The following is a 14891-nucleotide window of genomic DNA, read 5'->3' as shown; positions in this document are numbered from 1 at the left end:
TGGCTGCTCATCCATCGCACTTCACACAACTGCCCTTTTCGACTACAGAGAGCAGCGGACGTCTGCGCTCTGGGAGGCGACATTACGTGTTGGGGATGAAGTGGTAGTGCAAACTGCGGCCTGCGGAACACGAGTGAAAAAATCAACAGAGTACTGTCATTTCGAGTACTCGTCATTGCAACGGCAGCAAGGCAAAACTTTCAAAATTGCCGTGACCAGGATTCGAACCTGGGTTATTGCGGCCACAACGCAATGTCCTAACCACTAGACGATCACGGCCATGGCCACGGAGGCGCACGCGAAGGCAGCTGGCTCGAATGCAAGTGGCGATACCCAGCAAAGCCTAGGCCAAGGTGTACGCCACAGCAGTGTCAGACACGGTCTCCATCACATGTATACGAGCAAATGAACGTGCCTGCGCTGTCAGGACACTAACTACAGTGGTTAGCTGCATTCACCTCCGTGGCAATGTCTTGCAGTCCTCCAAGCCTCTTGACTGCAGGTACCGGTATGTGGCTCGATAACAAGTGGATAGACGCCGCATCTCTCTCGCCGTCAGGTGTTGCCGCGAGTCATACTTAACGTAGCTTTCTGCACGCGTCAGCGTAGCGTCAGTCGAGCAAAGTCGAGACAAGTCGCATAAGAGGAGCAATAAAAACGCGCAATTCCGGTACCGGGAATCGAACCCGGGCCTCCTGGGTGAGAGCCAGGTATCCTAGCCACTAGACCACACCGGATAACGACGGCAGTGCTCTTTCCAGCGAACGCAGCAGCCACCCACGGTTGACTGACGACAACTGTAAAAAATCCACTCTCTCGCGTTATAGAACGGCGTGCTCCGGACGCATTTCGTGGAGACGAACGCCAGCAATGATGAGAGCAAAAGGTGCCTGAAAATCCTGTCGTTGCACCACGCACTGTTCTACGACAATTCACCAAGCAGACGCTCACGCCTTGTTGTGCTGTTTCCTTTGCGGGCAATGAGTGCATCTGCCTTCGACACAGGAAACATTACACGTTTGGCAGCTGTGGGATTCGAACCCACGCCTCCGAAGAGAATGGTGCCTGAAACCAGCGCCTTAGACCGCTCGGCCACGCTACCTACACAACACGCGCGTCACAAGAGCTGCGTCCCACTCCACGAGAACACACCGCAACGGCACAAAAATGAGACGTAAAAAGTGGCAACGGTGGGATTCGAACCCACGCCTCCGAAGAGACTGGTGCCTAAAACCAGCGCCTTAGACCGCTCGGCCACGTTACCGTTGGGGCAGCAGCGGCAAAACGTTTCCTTTGTACTACAAAGATCACTTCGAAATGGAAGTATCTTGGCAATCGCCGTGCCATGTATTTCCACTGCTCTCCCACTGGAAGCGTCTCTTTAGGCCATCCACAGCAAGAAAAAGCCGTGCCCGCCGTATGGTAGCGACGCCACTTGTCTGTAGCTGTCGCAGTTAAGGAGACAGCGTCAAGAGACGTTTTCGTACCGTGACCAGGTTTCGAACCTGGGCCTTCCGTAACCACTAAAGTATCGTAGCTGTAACTGTCAGGCGGAGCTAGAATGCTCCATGTATCAAACATATGTGAGCTCAAGGAGGTTACACTTGAAGAAAAAGCGCCAGGTTAACGCGATCACAGCAAAACCGCCGGCAGCTACGGGATTCGAAACCGCGCCTACAGAGATACTGGTGCCTTAAACCAGCGCCTTAAAGCGCTCGGCCACGCTACATGCGCTGCTTGGTGCGCCAGTGTTCCTAGCATTTGTACAAACAGTGCACGCCACAGCTTCCTGTTCTGCTGGGACTGGCTGCTCATCCATCGCACTTCAAACAACTGCCCTTTTCGACTACAGAGAGCAGCGGACGTCTGCGCTCTGGGAGGCGACATTACGTGTTGGGGATGAAGTGGTAGTGCAAACTGCGGCCTGCGGAACACGAGTGAAAAAATCAACAGAGTACTGTCATTTCGAGTACTCGTCATTGCAACGGCAGCAAGGCAAAACTTTCAAAATTGCCGTGACCAGGATTCGAACCTGGGTTATTGCGGCCACAACGCAATGTCCTAACCACTAGACGATCACGGCCATGGCCACGGAGGCGCACGCGAAGGCAGCTGGCTCGAATGCAAGTGGCGATACCCAGCAAAGCCTAGGCCAAGGTGTACGCCACAGCAGTGTCAGACACGGTCTCCATCACATGTATACGAGCAAATGAACGTGCCTGCGCTGTCAGGACACTAACTACAGTGGTTAGCTGCATTCACCTCCGTGGCAATGTCTTGCAGTCCTCCAAGCCTCTTGACTGCAGGTACCGGTATGTGGCTCGATAACAAGTGGATAGACGCCGCATCTCTCTCGCCGTCAGGTGTTGCCGCGAGTCATACTTAACGTAGCTTTCTGCACGCGTCAGCGTAGCGTCAGTCGAGCAAAGTCGAGACAAGTCGCATAAGAGGAGCAATAAAAACGCGCAATTCCGGTACCGGGAATCGAACCCGGGCCTCCTGGGTGAGAGCCAGGTATCCTAGCCACTAGACCACACCGGATAACGACGGCAGTGCTCTTTCCAGCGAACGCAGCAGCCACCCACGGTTGACTGACGACAACTGTAAAAAATCCACTCTCTCGCGTTATAGAACGGCGTGCTCCGGACGCATTTCGTGGAGACGAACGCCAGCAATGATGAGAGCAAAAGGTGCCTGAAAATCCTGTCGTTGCACCACGCACTGTTCTACGACAATTCACCAAGCAGACGCTCACGCCTTGTTGTGCTGTTTCCTTTGCGGGCAATGAGTGCATCTGCCTTCGACACAGGAAACATTACACGTTTGGCAGCTGTGGGATTCGAACCCACGCCTCCGAAGAGAATGGTGCCTGAAACCAGCGCCTTAGACCGCTCGGCCACGCTACCTACACAACACGCGCGTCACAAGAGCTGCGTCCCACTCCACGAGAACACACCGCAACGGCACAAAAATGAGACGTAAAAAGTGGCAACGGTGGGATTCGAACCCACGCCTCCGAAGAGACTGGTGCCTAAAACCAGCGCCTTAGACCGCTCGGCCACGTTACCGTTGGGGCAGCAGCGGCAAAACGTTTCCTTTGTACTACAAAGATCACTTCGAAATGGAAGTATCTTGGCAATCGCCGTGCCATGTATTTCCACTGCTCTCCCACTGGAAGCGTCTCTTTAGGCCATCCACAGCAAGAAAAAGCCGTGCCCGCCGTATGGTAGCGACGCCACTTGTCTGTAGCTGTCGCAGTTAAGGAGACAGCGTCAAGAGACGTTTTCGTACCGTGACCAGGTTTCGAACCTGGGCCTTCCGTAACCACTAAAGTATCGTAGCTGTAACTGTCAGGCGGAGCTAGAATGCTCCATGTATCAAACATATGTGAGCTCAAGGAGGTTACACTTGAAGAAAAAGCGCCAGGTTAACGCGATCACAGCAAAACCGCCGGCAGCTACGGGATTCGAAACCGCGCCTACAGAGATACTGGTGCCTTAAACCAGCGCCTTAAAGCGCTCGGCCACGCTACATGCGCTGCTTGGTGCGCCAGTGTTCCTAGCATTTGTACAAACAGTGCACGCCACAGCTTCCTGTTCTGCTGGGACTGGCTGCTCATCCATCGCACTTCAAACAACTGCCCTTTTCGACTACAGAGAGCAGCGGACGTCTGCGCTCTGGGAGGCGACATTACGTGTTGGGGATGAAGTGGTAGTGCAAACTGCGGCCTGCGGAACACGAGTGAAAAAATCAACAGAGTACTGTCATTTCGAGTACTCGTCATTGCAACGGCAGCAAGGCAAAACTTTCAAAATTGCCGTGACCAGGATTCGAACCTGGGTTATTGCGGCCACAACGCAATGTCCTAACCACTAGACGATCACGGCCATGGCCACGGAGGCGCACGCGAAGGCAGCTGGCTCGAATGCAAGTGGCGATACCCAGCAAAGCCTAGGCCAAGGTGTACGCCACAGCAGTGTCAGACACGGTCTCCATCACATGTATACGAGCAAATGAACGTGCCTGCGCTGTCAGGACACTAACTACAGTGGTTAGCTGCATTCACCTCCGTGGCAATGTCTTGCAGTCCTCCAAGCCTCTTGACTGCAGGTACCGGTATGTGGCTCGATAACAAGTGGATAGACGCCGCATCTCTCTCGCCGTCAGGTGTTGCCGCGAGTCATACTTAACGTAGCTTTCTGCACGCGTCAGCGTAGCGTCAGTCGAGCAAAGTCGAGACAAGTCGCATAAGAGGAGCAATAAAAACGCGCAATTCCGGTACCGGGAATCGAACCCGGGCCTCCTGGGTGAGAGCCAGGTATCCTAGCCACTAGACCACACCGGATAACGACGGCAGTGCTCTTTCCAGCGAACGCAGCAGCCACCCACGGTTGACTGACGACAACTGTAAAAAATCCACTCTCTCGCGTTATAGAACGGCGTGCTCCGGACGCATTTCGTGGAGACGAACGCCAGCAATGATGAGAGCAAAAGGTGCCTGAAAATCCTGTCGTTGCACCACGCACTGTTCTACGACAATTCACCAAGCAGACGCTCACGCCTTGTTGTGCTGTTTCCTTTGCGGGCAATGAGTGCATCTGCCTTCGACACAGGAAACATTACACGTTTGGCAGCTGTGGGATTCGAACCCACGCCTCCGAAGAGAATGGTGCCTGAAACCAGCGCCTTAGACCGCTCGGCCACGCTACCTACACAACACGCGCGTCACAAGAGCTGCGTCCCACTCCACGAGAACACACCGCAACGGCACAAAAATGAGACGTAAAAAGTGGCAACGGTGGGATTCGAACCCACGCCTCCGAAGAGACTGGTGCCTAAAACCAGCGCCTTAGACCGCTCGGCCACGTTACCGTTGGGGCAGCAGCGGCAAAACGTTTCCTTTGTACTACAAAGATCACTTCGAAATGGAAGTATCTTGGCAATCGCCGTGCCATGTATTTCCACTGCTCTCCCACTGGAAGCGTCTCTTTAGGCCATCCACAGCAAGAAAAAGCCGTGCCCGCCGTATGGTAGCGACGCCACTTGTCTGTAGCTGTCGCAGTTAAGGAGACAGCGTCAAGAGACGTTTTCGTACCGTGACCAGGTTTCGAACCTGGGCCTTCCGTAACCACTAAAGTATCGTAGCTGTAACTGTCAGGCGGAGCTAGAATGCTCCATGTATCAAACATATGTGAGCTCAAGGAGGTTACACTTGAAGAAAAAGCGCCAGGTTAACGCGATCACAGCAAAACCGCCGGCAGCTACGGGATTCGAAACCGCGCCTACAGAGATACTGGTGCCTTAAACCAGCGCCTTAAAGCGCTCGGCCACGCTACATGCGCTGCTTGGTGCGCCAGTGTTCCTAGCATTTGTACAAACAGTGCACGCCACAGCTTCCTGTTCTGCTGGGACTGGCTGCTCATCCATCGCACTTCAAACAACTGCCCTTTTCGACTACAGAGAGCAGCGGACGTCTGCGCTCTGGGAGGCGACATTACGTGTTGGGGATGAAGTGGTAGTGCAAACTGCGGCCTGCGGAACACGAGTGAAAAAATCAACAGAGTACTGTCATTTCGAGTACTCGTCATTGCAACGGCAGCAAGGCAAAACTTTCAAAATTGCCGTGACCAGGATTCGAACCTGGGTTATTGCGGCCACAACGCAATGTCCTAACCACTAGACGATCACGGCCATGGCCACGGAGGCGCACGCGAAGGCAGCTGGCTCGAATGCAAGTGGCGATACCCAGCAAAGCCTAGGCCAAGGTGTACGCCACAGCAGTGTCAGACACGGTCTCCATCACATGTATACGAGCAAATGAACGTGCCTGCGCTGTCAGGACACTAACTACAGTGGTTAGCTGCATTCACCTCCGTGGCAATGTCTTGCAGTCCTCCAAGCCTCTTGACTGCAGGTACCGGTATGTGGCTCGATAACAAGTGGATAGACGCCGCATCTCTCTCGCCGTCAGGTGTTGCCGCGAGTCATACTTAACGTAGCTTTCTGCACGCGTCAGCGTAGCGTCAGTCGAGCAAAGTCGAGACAAGTCGCATAAGAGGAGCAATAAAAACGCGCAATTCCGGTACCGGGAATCGAACCCGGGCCTCCTGGGTGAGAGCCAGGTATCCTAGCCACTAGACCACACCGGATAACGACGGCAGTGCTCTTTCCAGCGAACGCAGCAGCCACCCACGGTTGACTGACGACAACTGTAAAAAATCCACTCTCTCGCGTTATAGAACGGCGTGCTCCGGACGCATTTCGTGGAGACGAACGCCAGCAATGATGAGAGCAAAAGGTGCCTGAAAATCCTGTCGTTGCACCACGCACTGTTCTACGACAATTCACCAAGCAGACGCTCACGCCTTGTTGTGCTGTTTCCTTTGCGGGCAATGAGTGCATCTGCCTTCGACACAGGAAACATTACACGTTTGGCAGCTGTGGGATTCGAACCCACGCCTCCGAAGAGAATGGTGCCTGAAACCAGCGCCTTAGACCGCTCGGCCACGCTACCTACACAACACGCGCGTCACAAGAGCTGCGTCCCACTCCACGAGAACACACCGCAACGGCACAAAAATGAGACGTAAAAAGTGGCAACGGTGGGATTCGAACCCACGCCTCCGAAGAGACTGGTGCCTAAAACCAGCGCCTTAGACCGCTCGGCCACGTTACCGTTGGGGCAGCAGCGGCAAAACGTTTCCTTTGTACTACAAAGATCACTTCGAAATGGAAGTATCTTGGCAATCGCCGTGCCATGTATTTCCACTGCTCTCCCACTGGAAGCGTCTCTTTAGGCCATCCACAGCAAGAAAAAGCCGTGCCCGCCGTATGGTAGCGACGCCACTTGTCTGTAGCTGTCGCAGTTAAGGAGACAGCGTCAAGAGACGTTTTCGTACCGTGACCAGGTTTCGAACCTGGGCCTTCCGTAACCACTAAAGTATCGTAGCTGTAACTGTCAGGCGGAGCTAGAATGCTCCATGTATCAAACATATGTGAGCTCAAGGAGGTTACACTTGAAGAAAAAGCGCCAGGTTAACGCGATCACAGCAAAACCGCCGGCAGCTACGGGATTCGAAACCGCGCCTACAGAGATACTGGTGCCTTAAACCAGCGCCTTAAAGCGCTCGGCCACGCTACATGCGCTGCTTGGTGCGCCAGTGTTCCTAGCATTTGTACAAACAGTGCACGCCACAGCTTCCTGTTCTGCTGGGACTGGCTGCTCATCCATCGCACTTCAAACAACTGCCCTTTTCGACTACAGAGAGCAGCGGACGTCTGCGCTCTGGGAGGCGACATTACGTGTTGGGGATGAAGTGGTAGTGCAAACTGCGGCCTGCGGAACACGAGTGAAAAAAATCAACAGAGTACTGTCATTTCGAGTACTCGTCATTGCAACGGCAGCAAGGCAAAACTTTCAAAATTGCCGTGACCAGGATTCGAACCTGGGTTATTGCGGCCACAACGCAATGTCCTAACCACTAGACGATCACGGCCATGGCCACGGAGGCGCACGCGAAGGCAGCTGGCTCGAATGCAAGTGGCGATACCCAGCAAAGCCTAGGCCAAGGTGTACGCCACAGCAGTGTCAGACACGGTCTCCATCACATGTATACGAGCAAATGAACGTGCCTGCGCTGTCAGGACACTAACTACAGTGGTTAGCTGCATTCACCTCCGTGGCAATGTCTTGCAGTCCTCCAAGCCTCTTGACTGCAGGTACCGGTATGTGGCTCGATAACAAGTGGATAGACGCCGCATCTCTCTCGCCGTCAGGTGTTGCCGCGAGTCATACTTAACGTAGCTTTCTGCACGCGTCAGCGTAGCGTCAGTCGAGCAAAGTCGAGACAAGTCGCATAAGAGGAGCAATAAAAACGCGCAATTCCGGTACCGGGAATCGAACCCGGGCCTCCTGGGTGAGAGCCAGGTATCCTAGCCACTAGACCACACCGGATAACGACGGCAGTGCTCTTTCCAGCGAACGCAGCAGCCACCCACGGTTGACTGACGACAACTGTAAAAAATCCACTCTCTCGCGTTATAGAACGGCGTGCTCCGGACGCATTTCGTGGAGACGAACGCCAGCAATGATGAGAGCAAAAGGTGCCTGAAAATCCTGTCGTTGCACCACGCACTGTTCTACGACAATTCACCAAGCAGACGCTCACGCCTTGTTGTGCTGTTTCCTTTGCGGGCAATGAGTGCGATCTGCCTTCGACACAGGAAACATTACACGTTTGGCAGCTGTGGGATTCGAACCACGCCTCCGAAGAGAATGGTGCCTGAAACCAGCGCCTTAGACCGCTCGGCCACGCTACCTACACAACACGCGCGTCACAAGAGCTGCGTCCCACTCCACGAGAACACACCGCAACGGCACAAAAATGAGACGTAAAAAGTGGCAACGGTGGGATTCGAACCCACTCCTCCGAAGAGACTGGTGCCTAAAACCAGCGCCTTAGACCGCTCGGCCACGTTACCGTTGGGGCAGCAGCGGCAAAACGTTTCCTTTGTACTACAAAGATCACTTCGAAATGGAAGTATCTTGGCAATCGCCGTGCCATGTATTTCCACTGCTCTCCCACTGGAAGCGTCTCTTTAGGCCATCCACAGCAAGAAAAAGCCGTGCCCGCCGTATGGTAGCGACGCCACTTGTCTGTAGCTGTCGCAGTTAAGGAGACAGCGTCAAGAGACGTTTTCGTACCGTGACCAGGTTTCGAACCTGGGCCTTCCGTAACCACTAAAGTATCGTAGCTGTAACTGTCAGGCGGAGCTAGAATGCTCCATGTATCAAACATATGTGAGCTCAAGGAGGTTACACTTGAAGAAAAAGCGCCAGGTTAACGCGATCACAGCAAAACCGCCGGCAGCTACGGGATTCGAAACCGCGCCTACAGAGATACTGGTGCCTTAAACCAGCGCCTTAAAGCGCTCGGCCACGCTACATGCGCTGCTTGGTGCGCCAGTGTTCCTAGCATTTGTACAAACAGTGCACGCCACAGCTTCCTGTTCTGCTGGGACTGGCTGCTCATCCATCGCACTTCAAACAACTGCCCTTTTCGACTACAGAGAGCAGCGGACGTCTGCGCTCTGGGAGGCGACATTACGTGTTGGGGATGAAGTGGTAGTGCAAACTGCGGCCTGCGGAACACGAGTGAAAAAATCAACAGAGTACTGTCATTTCGAGTACTCGTCATTGCAACGGCAGCAAGGCAAAACTTTCAAAATTGCCGTGACCAGGATTCGAACCTGGGTTATTGCGGCCACAACGCAATGTCCTAACCACTAGACGATCACGGCCATGGCCACGGAGGCGCACGCGAAGGCAGCTGGCTCGAATGCAAGTGGCGATACCCAGCAAAGCCTAGGCCAAGGTGTACGCCACAGCAGTGTCAGACACGGTCTCCATCACATGTATACGAGCAAATGAACGTGCCTGCGCTGTCAGGACACTAACTACAGTGGTTAGCTGCATTCACCTCCGTGGCAATGTCTTGCAGTCCTCCAAGCCTCTTGACTGCAGGTACCGGTATGTGGCTCGATAACAAGTGGATAGACGCCGCATCTCTCTCGCCGTCAGGTGTTGCCGCGAGTCATACTTAACGTAGCTTTCTGCACGCGTCAGCGTAGCGTCAGTCGAGCAAGTCGAGACAAGTCGCATAAGAGGAGCAATAAAAACGCGCAATTCCGGTACCGGGAATCGAACCCGGGCCTCCTGGGTGAGAGCCAGGTATCCTAGCCACTAGACCACACCGGATAACGACGGCAGTGCTCTTTCCAGCGAACGCAGCAGCCACCCACGGTTGACTGACGACAACTGTAAAAAATCCACTCTCTCGCGTTATAGAACGGCGTGCTCCGGACGCATTTCGTGGAGACGAACGCCAGCAATGATGAGAGCAAAAGGTGCCTGAAAATCCTGTCGTTGCACCACGCACTGTTCTACGACAATTCACCAAGCAGACGCTCACGCCTTGTTGTGCTGTTTCCTTTGCGGGCAATGAGTGCATCTGCCTTCGACACAGGAAACATTACACGTTTGGCAGCTGTGGGATTCGAACCCACGCCTCCGAAGAGAATGGTGCCTGAAACCAGCGCCTTAGACCGCTCGGCCACGCTACCTACACAACACGCGCGTCACAAGAGCTGCGTCCCACTCCACGAGAACACACCGCAACGGCACAAAAATGAGACGTAAAAAGTGGCAACGGTGGGATTCGAACCCACGCCTCCGAAGAGACTGGTGTCCTAAAACCAGCGCCCTTAGACCGCTCGGCCACGTTACCGTTGGGGCAGCAGCGGCAAAACGTTTCCTTTGTACTACAAAGATCACTTCGAAATGGAAGTATCTTGGCAATCGCCGTGCCATGTATTTCCACTGCTCTCCCACTGGAAGCGTCTCTTTAGGCCATCCACAGCAAGAAAAAAGCCGTGCCCGCCGTATGGTAGCGACGCCACTTGTCTGTAGCTGTCGCAGTTAAGGAGACAGCGTCAAGAGACGTTTTCGTACCGTGACCAGGTTTCGAACCTGGGCCTTCCGTAACCACTAAAGTATCGTAGCTGTAACTGTCAGGCGGAGCTAGAATGCTCCATGTATCAAACATATGTGAGCTCAAGGAGGTTACACTTGAAGAAAAAAGCGCCAGGTTAACGCGATCACAGCAAAACCGCCGGCAGCTACGGGATTCGAAACCGCGCCTACAGAGATACTGGTGCTTAAACAGCGCCTTAAAGCGCTCGGCCACGCTACATGCGCTGCTTGGTGCGCCAGTGTTCCTAGCATTTGTACAAACAGTGCACGCCACAGCTTCCTGTTCTGCTGGGACTGGCTGCTCATCCATCGCACTTCAAACAACTGCCCTTTTCGACTACAGAGAGCAGCGGACGTCTGCGCTCTGGGAGGCGACATTACGTGTTGGGGATGAAGTGGTAGTGCAAACTGCGGCCTGCGGAACACGAGTGAAAAAATCAACAGAGTACTGTCATTTCGAGTACTCGTCATTGCAACGGCAGCAAGGCAAAACTTTCAAAATTGCCGTGACCAGGATTCGAACCTGGGTTATTGCGGCCACAACGCAATGTCCTAACCACTAGACGATCACGGCCATGGCCACGGAGGCGCACGCGAAGGCAGCTGGCTCGAATGCAAGTGGCGATACCCAGCAAAGCCTAGGCCAAGGTGTACGCCACAGCAGTGTCAGACACGGTCTCCATCACATGTATACGAGCAAATGAACGTGCCTGCGCTGTCAGGACACTAACTACAGTGGTTAGCTGCATTCACCTCCGTGGCAATGTCTTGCAGTCCTCCAAGCCTCTTGACTGCAGGTAACCGGTATGTGGCTCGATAACAAGTGGGTAGACGCCGCATCTCTCTCGCCGTCAGGTGTTGCCGCGAGTCATACTTAACGTAGCTTTCTGCACGCGTCAGCGTAGCGTCAGTCGAGCAAAGTCGAGACAAGTCGCATAAGAGGAGCAATAAAAAACGCGCAATTCCGGTACCGGGAATCGAACCCGGGCCTCCTGGGTGAGAGCCAGGTATCCTAGCCACTAGACCACACCGGATAACGACGGCAGTGCTCTTTCCAGCGAACGCAGCAGCCACCCACGTTGACTGACGACAACTGTAAAAAATCCACTCTCTCGCGTTATAGAACGGCGTGCTCCGGACGCATTTCGTGGAGACGAACGCCAGCAATGATGAGAGCAAAAGGTGCCTGAAAATCCTGTCGTTGCACCACGCACTGTTCTACGACAATTCACCAAGCAGACGCTCACGCCTTGTTGTGCTGTTTCCTTTGCGGGCAATGAGTGCATCTGCCTTCGACACAGGAAACATTACACGTTTGGCAGCTGTGGGATTCGAACCCACGCCTCCGAGAGAATGGTGCCTGAAACCAGCGCCTTAGACCGCTCGGCCACGCTACCTACACAACACGCGCGTCACAAGAGCTGCGTCCCACTCCACGAGAACACACCGCAACGGCACAAAAATGAGACGTAAAAAGTGGCAACGGTGGGATTCGAACCCACGCCTCCGAAGAGACTGGTGCCTAAAACCAGCGCCTTAGACCGCTCGGCCACGTTACCGTTGGGGCAGCAGCGGCAAAAACGTTTCCTTTGTACTACAAAGATCACTTCGAAATGGAAGTATCTTGGCAATCGCCGTGCCATGTATTTCCACTGCTCTCCCACTGGAAGCGTCTCTTTAGGCCATCCACAGCAAGAAAAAGCCGTGCCCGCCGTATGGTAGCGACGCCACTTGTCTGTAGCTGTCGCAGTTAAGGAGACAGCGTCAAGAGACGTTTTCGTACCGTGACCAGGTTTCGAACCTGGGCCTTCCGTAACCACTAAAGTATCGTAGCTGTAACTGTCAGGCGGAGCTAGAATGCTCCATGTATCAAACATATGTGAGCTCAAGGAGGTTACACTTGAAGAAAAAGCGCCAGGTTAACGCGATCACAGCAAAACCGCCGGCAGCTACGGGATTCGAAACCGCGCCTACAGAGATACTGGTGCCTTAAACCAGCGCCTTAAAGCGCTCGGCCACGCTACATGCGCTGCTTGGTGCGCCAGTGTTCCTAGCATTTGTACAAACAGTGCACGCCACAGCTTCCTGTTCTGCTGGGACTGGCTGCTCATCCATCGCACTTCAAACAACTGCCCTTTTCGACTACAGAGAGCAGCGGACGTCTGCGCTCTGGGAGGCGACATTACGTGTTGGGGATGAAGTGGTAGTGCAAACTGCGGCCTGCGGAACACGAGTGAAAAAATCAACAGAGTACTGTCATTTCGAGTACTCGTCATTGCAACGGCAGCAAGGCAAAACTTTCAAAATTGCCGTGACCAGGATTCGAACCTGGGTTATTGCGGCCACAACGCAATGTCCTAACCACTAGACGATCACGGCCCATGGCCACGGAGGCGCACGCGAAGGCAGCTGGCTCGAATGCAAGTGGCGATACCCAGCAAAGCCTAGGCCAAGGTGTACGCCACAGCAGTGTCAGACACGGTCTCCATCACATGTATACGAGCAAATGAACGTGCCTGCGCTGTCAGGACACTAACTACAGTGGTTAGCTGCATTCACCTCCGTGGCAATGTCTTGCAGTCCTCCAAGCCTCTTGACTGCAGGTACCGGTATGTGGCTCGATAACAAGTGGATAGACGCCGCATCTCTCTCGCCGTCAGGTGTTGCCGCGAGTCATACTTAACGTAGCTTTCTGCACGCGTCAGCGTAGCGTCAGTCGAGCAAAGTCGAGACAAGTCGCATAAGAGGAGCAATAAAAAACGCGCAATTCCGGTACCGGAATCGAACCCGGGCCTCCTGGGTGAGAGCCAGGTATCCTAGCCACTAGACCACACCGGATAACGACGGCAGTGCTCTTTCCAGCGAACGCAGCAGCCACCCACGGTTGACTGACGACAACTGTAAAAATCCACTCTCTCGCGTTATAGAACGGCGTGCTCCGGACGCATTTCGTGGAGACGAACGCCAGCAATGATGAGAGCAAAAGGTGCCTGAAAATCCTGTCGTTGCACCACGCACTGTTCTACGACAATTCACCAAGCAGACGCTCACGCCTTGTTGTGCTGTTTCCTTGGCGGGCAATGAGTGCATCTGCCTTCGACACAGGAAACATTACACGTTTGGCAGCTGTGGGATTCGAACCCACGCCTCCGAAGAGAATGGTGCCTGAAACCAGCGCCTTAGACCGCTCGGCCACGCTACCTACACAACACGCGCGTCACAAGAGCTGCGTCCCACTCCACGAGAACACACCGCAACGGCACAAAAATGAGACGTAAAAAGTGGCAACGGTGGGATTCGAACCCACGCCTCCGAAGAGACTGGTGCCTAAAACCAGCGCCTTAGACCGCTCGGCCACGTTACCGTTGGGGGCAGCAGCGGCAAAACGTTTCCTTTGTACTACAAAGATCACTTCGAAATGGAAGTATCTTGGCAATCGCCGTGCCATGTATTTCCACTGCTCTCCCACTGGAAGCGTCTCTTTAGGCCATCCACAGCAAGAAAAAGCCGTGCCCCGCCGTATGGTAGCGACGCCACTTGTCTGTAGCTGTCGCAGTTAAGGAGACAGCGTCAAGAGACGTTTTCGTACCGTGACCAGGTTTCGAACCTGGGCCTTCCGTAACCACTAAAGTATCGTAGCTGTAACTGTCAGGCGGAGCTAGAATGCTCCATGTATCAAACATATGTGAGCTCAAGGAGGTTACACTTGAAGAAAAAGCGCCAGGTTAACGCGATCACAGCAAAAACGCCGGCAGCTACGGGATTCGAAACCGCGGCCTACAGAGATACTGGTGCCTTAAACCAGCGCCTTAAAGCGCTCGGCCACGCTACATGCGCTGCTTGGTGCGCCAGTGTTCCTAGCATTTGTACAAACAGTGCACGCCACAGCTTCCCTGTTCTGCTGGGACTGGCTGCTCATCCATCGCACTTCAAACAACTGCCCTTTTCGACTACAGAGAGCAGCGGACGTCTGCGCTCTGGGAGGCGACATTACGTGTTGGGGATGAAGTGGTAGTGCAAACTGCGGCCTGCGGAACACGAGTGAAAAAATCAACAGAGTACTGTCATTTCGAGTACTCGTCATTGCAACGGCAGCAAGGCAAAACTTTCAAAATTGCCGTGACCAGGATTCGAACCTGGGTTATTGCGGCCACAAACGCAATGTCCTAACCACTAGACGATCACGGCCATGGCCACGGAGGCGCACGCGAAGGCAGCTGGCTCGAATTGCAAGTGGCGATACCCAGCAAAGCCTAGGCCAAGGTGTACGCCACAGCAGTGTCAGACACGGTCTCCATCACATGTATACGAGCAAATGAACGTGCCTGCGCTGTCAGGAGACACGTAACTACAGTGGTTA

General features: G+C 54.0%; 31 non-coding genes across 31 annotated transcripts; all 31 read right to left on the bottom strand.

Moving 5' to 3' along the window:
* Positions 1-207: 207 nt before the first annotated feature.
* Positions 208-279, bottom strand: Trnah-gug (transfer RNA histidin (anticodon GUG)). The gene has a single exon. It is a non-coding gene; the product is annotated as a tRNA-His (tRNA).
* A 386-nt stretch (positions 280-665) lies between these two features.
* Trnae-cuc (transfer RNA glutamic acid (anticodon CUC)) lies at positions 666-737 on the bottom strand. The gene has a single exon. It is a non-coding gene; the product is annotated as a tRNA-Glu (tRNA).
* A 283-nt stretch (positions 738-1020) lies between these two features.
* On the bottom strand, positions 1021-1102 carry Trnal-cag (transfer RNA leucine (anticodon CAG)). Its single transcript has one exon. It is a non-coding gene; the product is annotated as a tRNA-Leu (tRNA).
* An 80-nt stretch (positions 1103-1182) lies between these two features.
* On the bottom strand, positions 1183-1264 carry Trnal-uag (transfer RNA leucine (anticodon UAG)). Its single transcript has one exon. It is a non-coding gene; the product is annotated as a tRNA-Leu (tRNA).
* A 747-nt stretch (positions 1265-2011) lies between these two features.
* On the bottom strand, positions 2012-2083 carry Trnah-gug (transfer RNA histidin (anticodon GUG)). The gene has a single exon. It is a non-coding gene; the product is annotated as a tRNA-His (tRNA).
* A 386-nt stretch (positions 2084-2469) lies between these two features.
* Trnae-cuc (transfer RNA glutamic acid (anticodon CUC)) lies at positions 2470-2541 on the bottom strand. Its single transcript has one exon. It is a non-coding gene; the product is annotated as a tRNA-Glu (tRNA).
* A 283-nt stretch (positions 2542-2824) lies between these two features.
* Trnal-cag (transfer RNA leucine (anticodon CAG)) lies at positions 2825-2906 on the bottom strand. The gene has a single exon. It is a non-coding gene; the product is annotated as a tRNA-Leu (tRNA).
* Positions 2907-2986: 80 nt separating this feature from the next.
* Positions 2987-3068, bottom strand: Trnal-uag (transfer RNA leucine (anticodon UAG)). The gene has a single exon. It is a non-coding gene; the product is annotated as a tRNA-Leu (tRNA).
* Positions 3069-3815: 747 nt separating this feature from the next.
* Trnah-gug (transfer RNA histidin (anticodon GUG)) lies at positions 3816-3887 on the bottom strand. The gene has a single exon. It is a non-coding gene; the product is annotated as a tRNA-His (tRNA).
* Positions 3888-4273: 386 nt separating this feature from the next.
* Trnae-cuc (transfer RNA glutamic acid (anticodon CUC)) lies at positions 4274-4345 on the bottom strand. The gene has a single exon. It is a non-coding gene; the product is annotated as a tRNA-Glu (tRNA).
* A 283-nt stretch (positions 4346-4628) lies between these two features.
* On the bottom strand, positions 4629-4710 carry Trnal-cag (transfer RNA leucine (anticodon CAG)). Its single transcript has one exon. It is a non-coding gene; the product is annotated as a tRNA-Leu (tRNA).
* An 80-nt stretch (positions 4711-4790) lies between these two features.
* On the bottom strand, positions 4791-4872 carry Trnal-uag (transfer RNA leucine (anticodon UAG)). The gene has a single exon. It is a non-coding gene; the product is annotated as a tRNA-Leu (tRNA).
* A 747-nt stretch (positions 4873-5619) lies between these two features.
* On the bottom strand, positions 5620-5691 carry Trnah-gug (transfer RNA histidin (anticodon GUG)). The gene has a single exon. It is a non-coding gene; the product is annotated as a tRNA-His (tRNA).
* A 386-nt stretch (positions 5692-6077) lies between these two features.
* Positions 6078-6149, bottom strand: Trnae-cuc (transfer RNA glutamic acid (anticodon CUC)). The gene has a single exon. It is a non-coding gene; the product is annotated as a tRNA-Glu (tRNA).
* A 283-nt stretch (positions 6150-6432) lies between these two features.
* On the bottom strand, positions 6433-6514 carry Trnal-cag (transfer RNA leucine (anticodon CAG)). Its single transcript has one exon. It is a non-coding gene; the product is annotated as a tRNA-Leu (tRNA).
* An 80-nt stretch (positions 6515-6594) lies between these two features.
* Positions 6595-6676, bottom strand: Trnal-uag (transfer RNA leucine (anticodon UAG)). The gene has a single exon. It is a non-coding gene; the product is annotated as a tRNA-Leu (tRNA).
* A 748-nt stretch (positions 6677-7424) lies between these two features.
* Positions 7425-7496, bottom strand: Trnah-gug (transfer RNA histidin (anticodon GUG)). The gene has a single exon. It is a non-coding gene; the product is annotated as a tRNA-His (tRNA).
* A 386-nt stretch (positions 7497-7882) lies between these two features.
* Trnae-cuc (transfer RNA glutamic acid (anticodon CUC)) lies at positions 7883-7954 on the bottom strand. Its single transcript has one exon. It is a non-coding gene; the product is annotated as a tRNA-Glu (tRNA).
* A 445-nt stretch (positions 7955-8399) lies between these two features.
* Positions 8400-8481, bottom strand: Trnal-uag (transfer RNA leucine (anticodon UAG)). The gene has a single exon. It is a non-coding gene; the product is annotated as a tRNA-Leu (tRNA).
* A 747-nt stretch (positions 8482-9228) lies between these two features.
* On the bottom strand, positions 9229-9300 carry Trnah-gug (transfer RNA histidin (anticodon GUG)). Its single transcript has one exon. It is a non-coding gene; the product is annotated as a tRNA-His (tRNA).
* Positions 9301-9685: 385 nt separating this feature from the next.
* Positions 9686-9757, bottom strand: Trnae-cuc (transfer RNA glutamic acid (anticodon CUC)). Its single transcript has one exon. It is a non-coding gene; the product is annotated as a tRNA-Glu (tRNA).
* Positions 9758-10040: 283 nt separating this feature from the next.
* On the bottom strand, positions 10041-10122 carry Trnal-cag (transfer RNA leucine (anticodon CAG)). The gene has a single exon. It is a non-coding gene; the product is annotated as a tRNA-Leu (tRNA).
* An 80-nt stretch (positions 10123-10202) lies between these two features.
* Positions 10203-10286, bottom strand: Trnal-uag (transfer RNA leucine (anticodon UAG)). The gene has a single exon. It is a non-coding gene; the product is annotated as a tRNA-Leu (tRNA).
* A 747-nt stretch (positions 10287-11033) lies between these two features.
* On the bottom strand, positions 11034-11105 carry Trnah-gug (transfer RNA histidin (anticodon GUG)). The gene has a single exon. It is a non-coding gene; the product is annotated as a tRNA-His (tRNA).
* Positions 11106-11493: 388 nt separating this feature from the next.
* Trnae-cuc (transfer RNA glutamic acid (anticodon CUC)) lies at positions 11494-11565 on the bottom strand. The gene has a single exon. It is a non-coding gene; the product is annotated as a tRNA-Glu (tRNA).
* Positions 11566-12008: 443 nt separating this feature from the next.
* Trnal-uag (transfer RNA leucine (anticodon UAG)) lies at positions 12009-12090 on the bottom strand. The gene has a single exon. It is a non-coding gene; the product is annotated as a tRNA-Leu (tRNA).
* Positions 12091-12838: 748 nt separating this feature from the next.
* Trnah-gug (transfer RNA histidin (anticodon GUG)) lies at positions 12839-12910 on the bottom strand. Its single transcript has one exon. It is a non-coding gene; the product is annotated as a tRNA-His (tRNA).
* Positions 12911-13298: 388 nt separating this feature from the next.
* Trnae-cuc (transfer RNA glutamic acid (anticodon CUC)) lies at positions 13299-13369 on the bottom strand. The gene has a single exon. It is a non-coding gene; the product is annotated as a tRNA-Glu (tRNA).
* Positions 13370-13651: 282 nt separating this feature from the next.
* Positions 13652-13733, bottom strand: Trnal-cag (transfer RNA leucine (anticodon CAG)). Its single transcript has one exon. It is a non-coding gene; the product is annotated as a tRNA-Leu (tRNA).
* Positions 13734-13813: 80 nt separating this feature from the next.
* Trnal-uag (transfer RNA leucine (anticodon UAG)) lies at positions 13814-13895 on the bottom strand. Its single transcript has one exon. It is a non-coding gene; the product is annotated as a tRNA-Leu (tRNA).
* Positions 13896-14646: 751 nt separating this feature from the next.
* On the bottom strand, positions 14647-14719 carry Trnat-ugu (transfer RNA threonine (anticodon UGU)). The gene has a single exon. It is a non-coding gene; the product is annotated as a tRNA-Thr (tRNA).
* Between the last annotated feature and the right edge of the window lie 172 nt (positions 14720-14891).

This window comes from Schistocerca serialis, chromosome 1 (assembly GCF_023864345.2).
Source record: "Schistocerca serialis cubense isolate TAMUIC-IGC-003099 chromosome 1, iqSchSeri2.2, whole genome shotgun sequence".
Taxonomy (NCBI): Eukaryota; Metazoa; Arthropoda; class Insecta; order Orthoptera; family Acrididae; genus Schistocerca; species Schistocerca serialis.
Note: the sequence above shows the minus strand (reverse complement) of the source record. Positions and strands in the feature narration are given on the sequence as shown.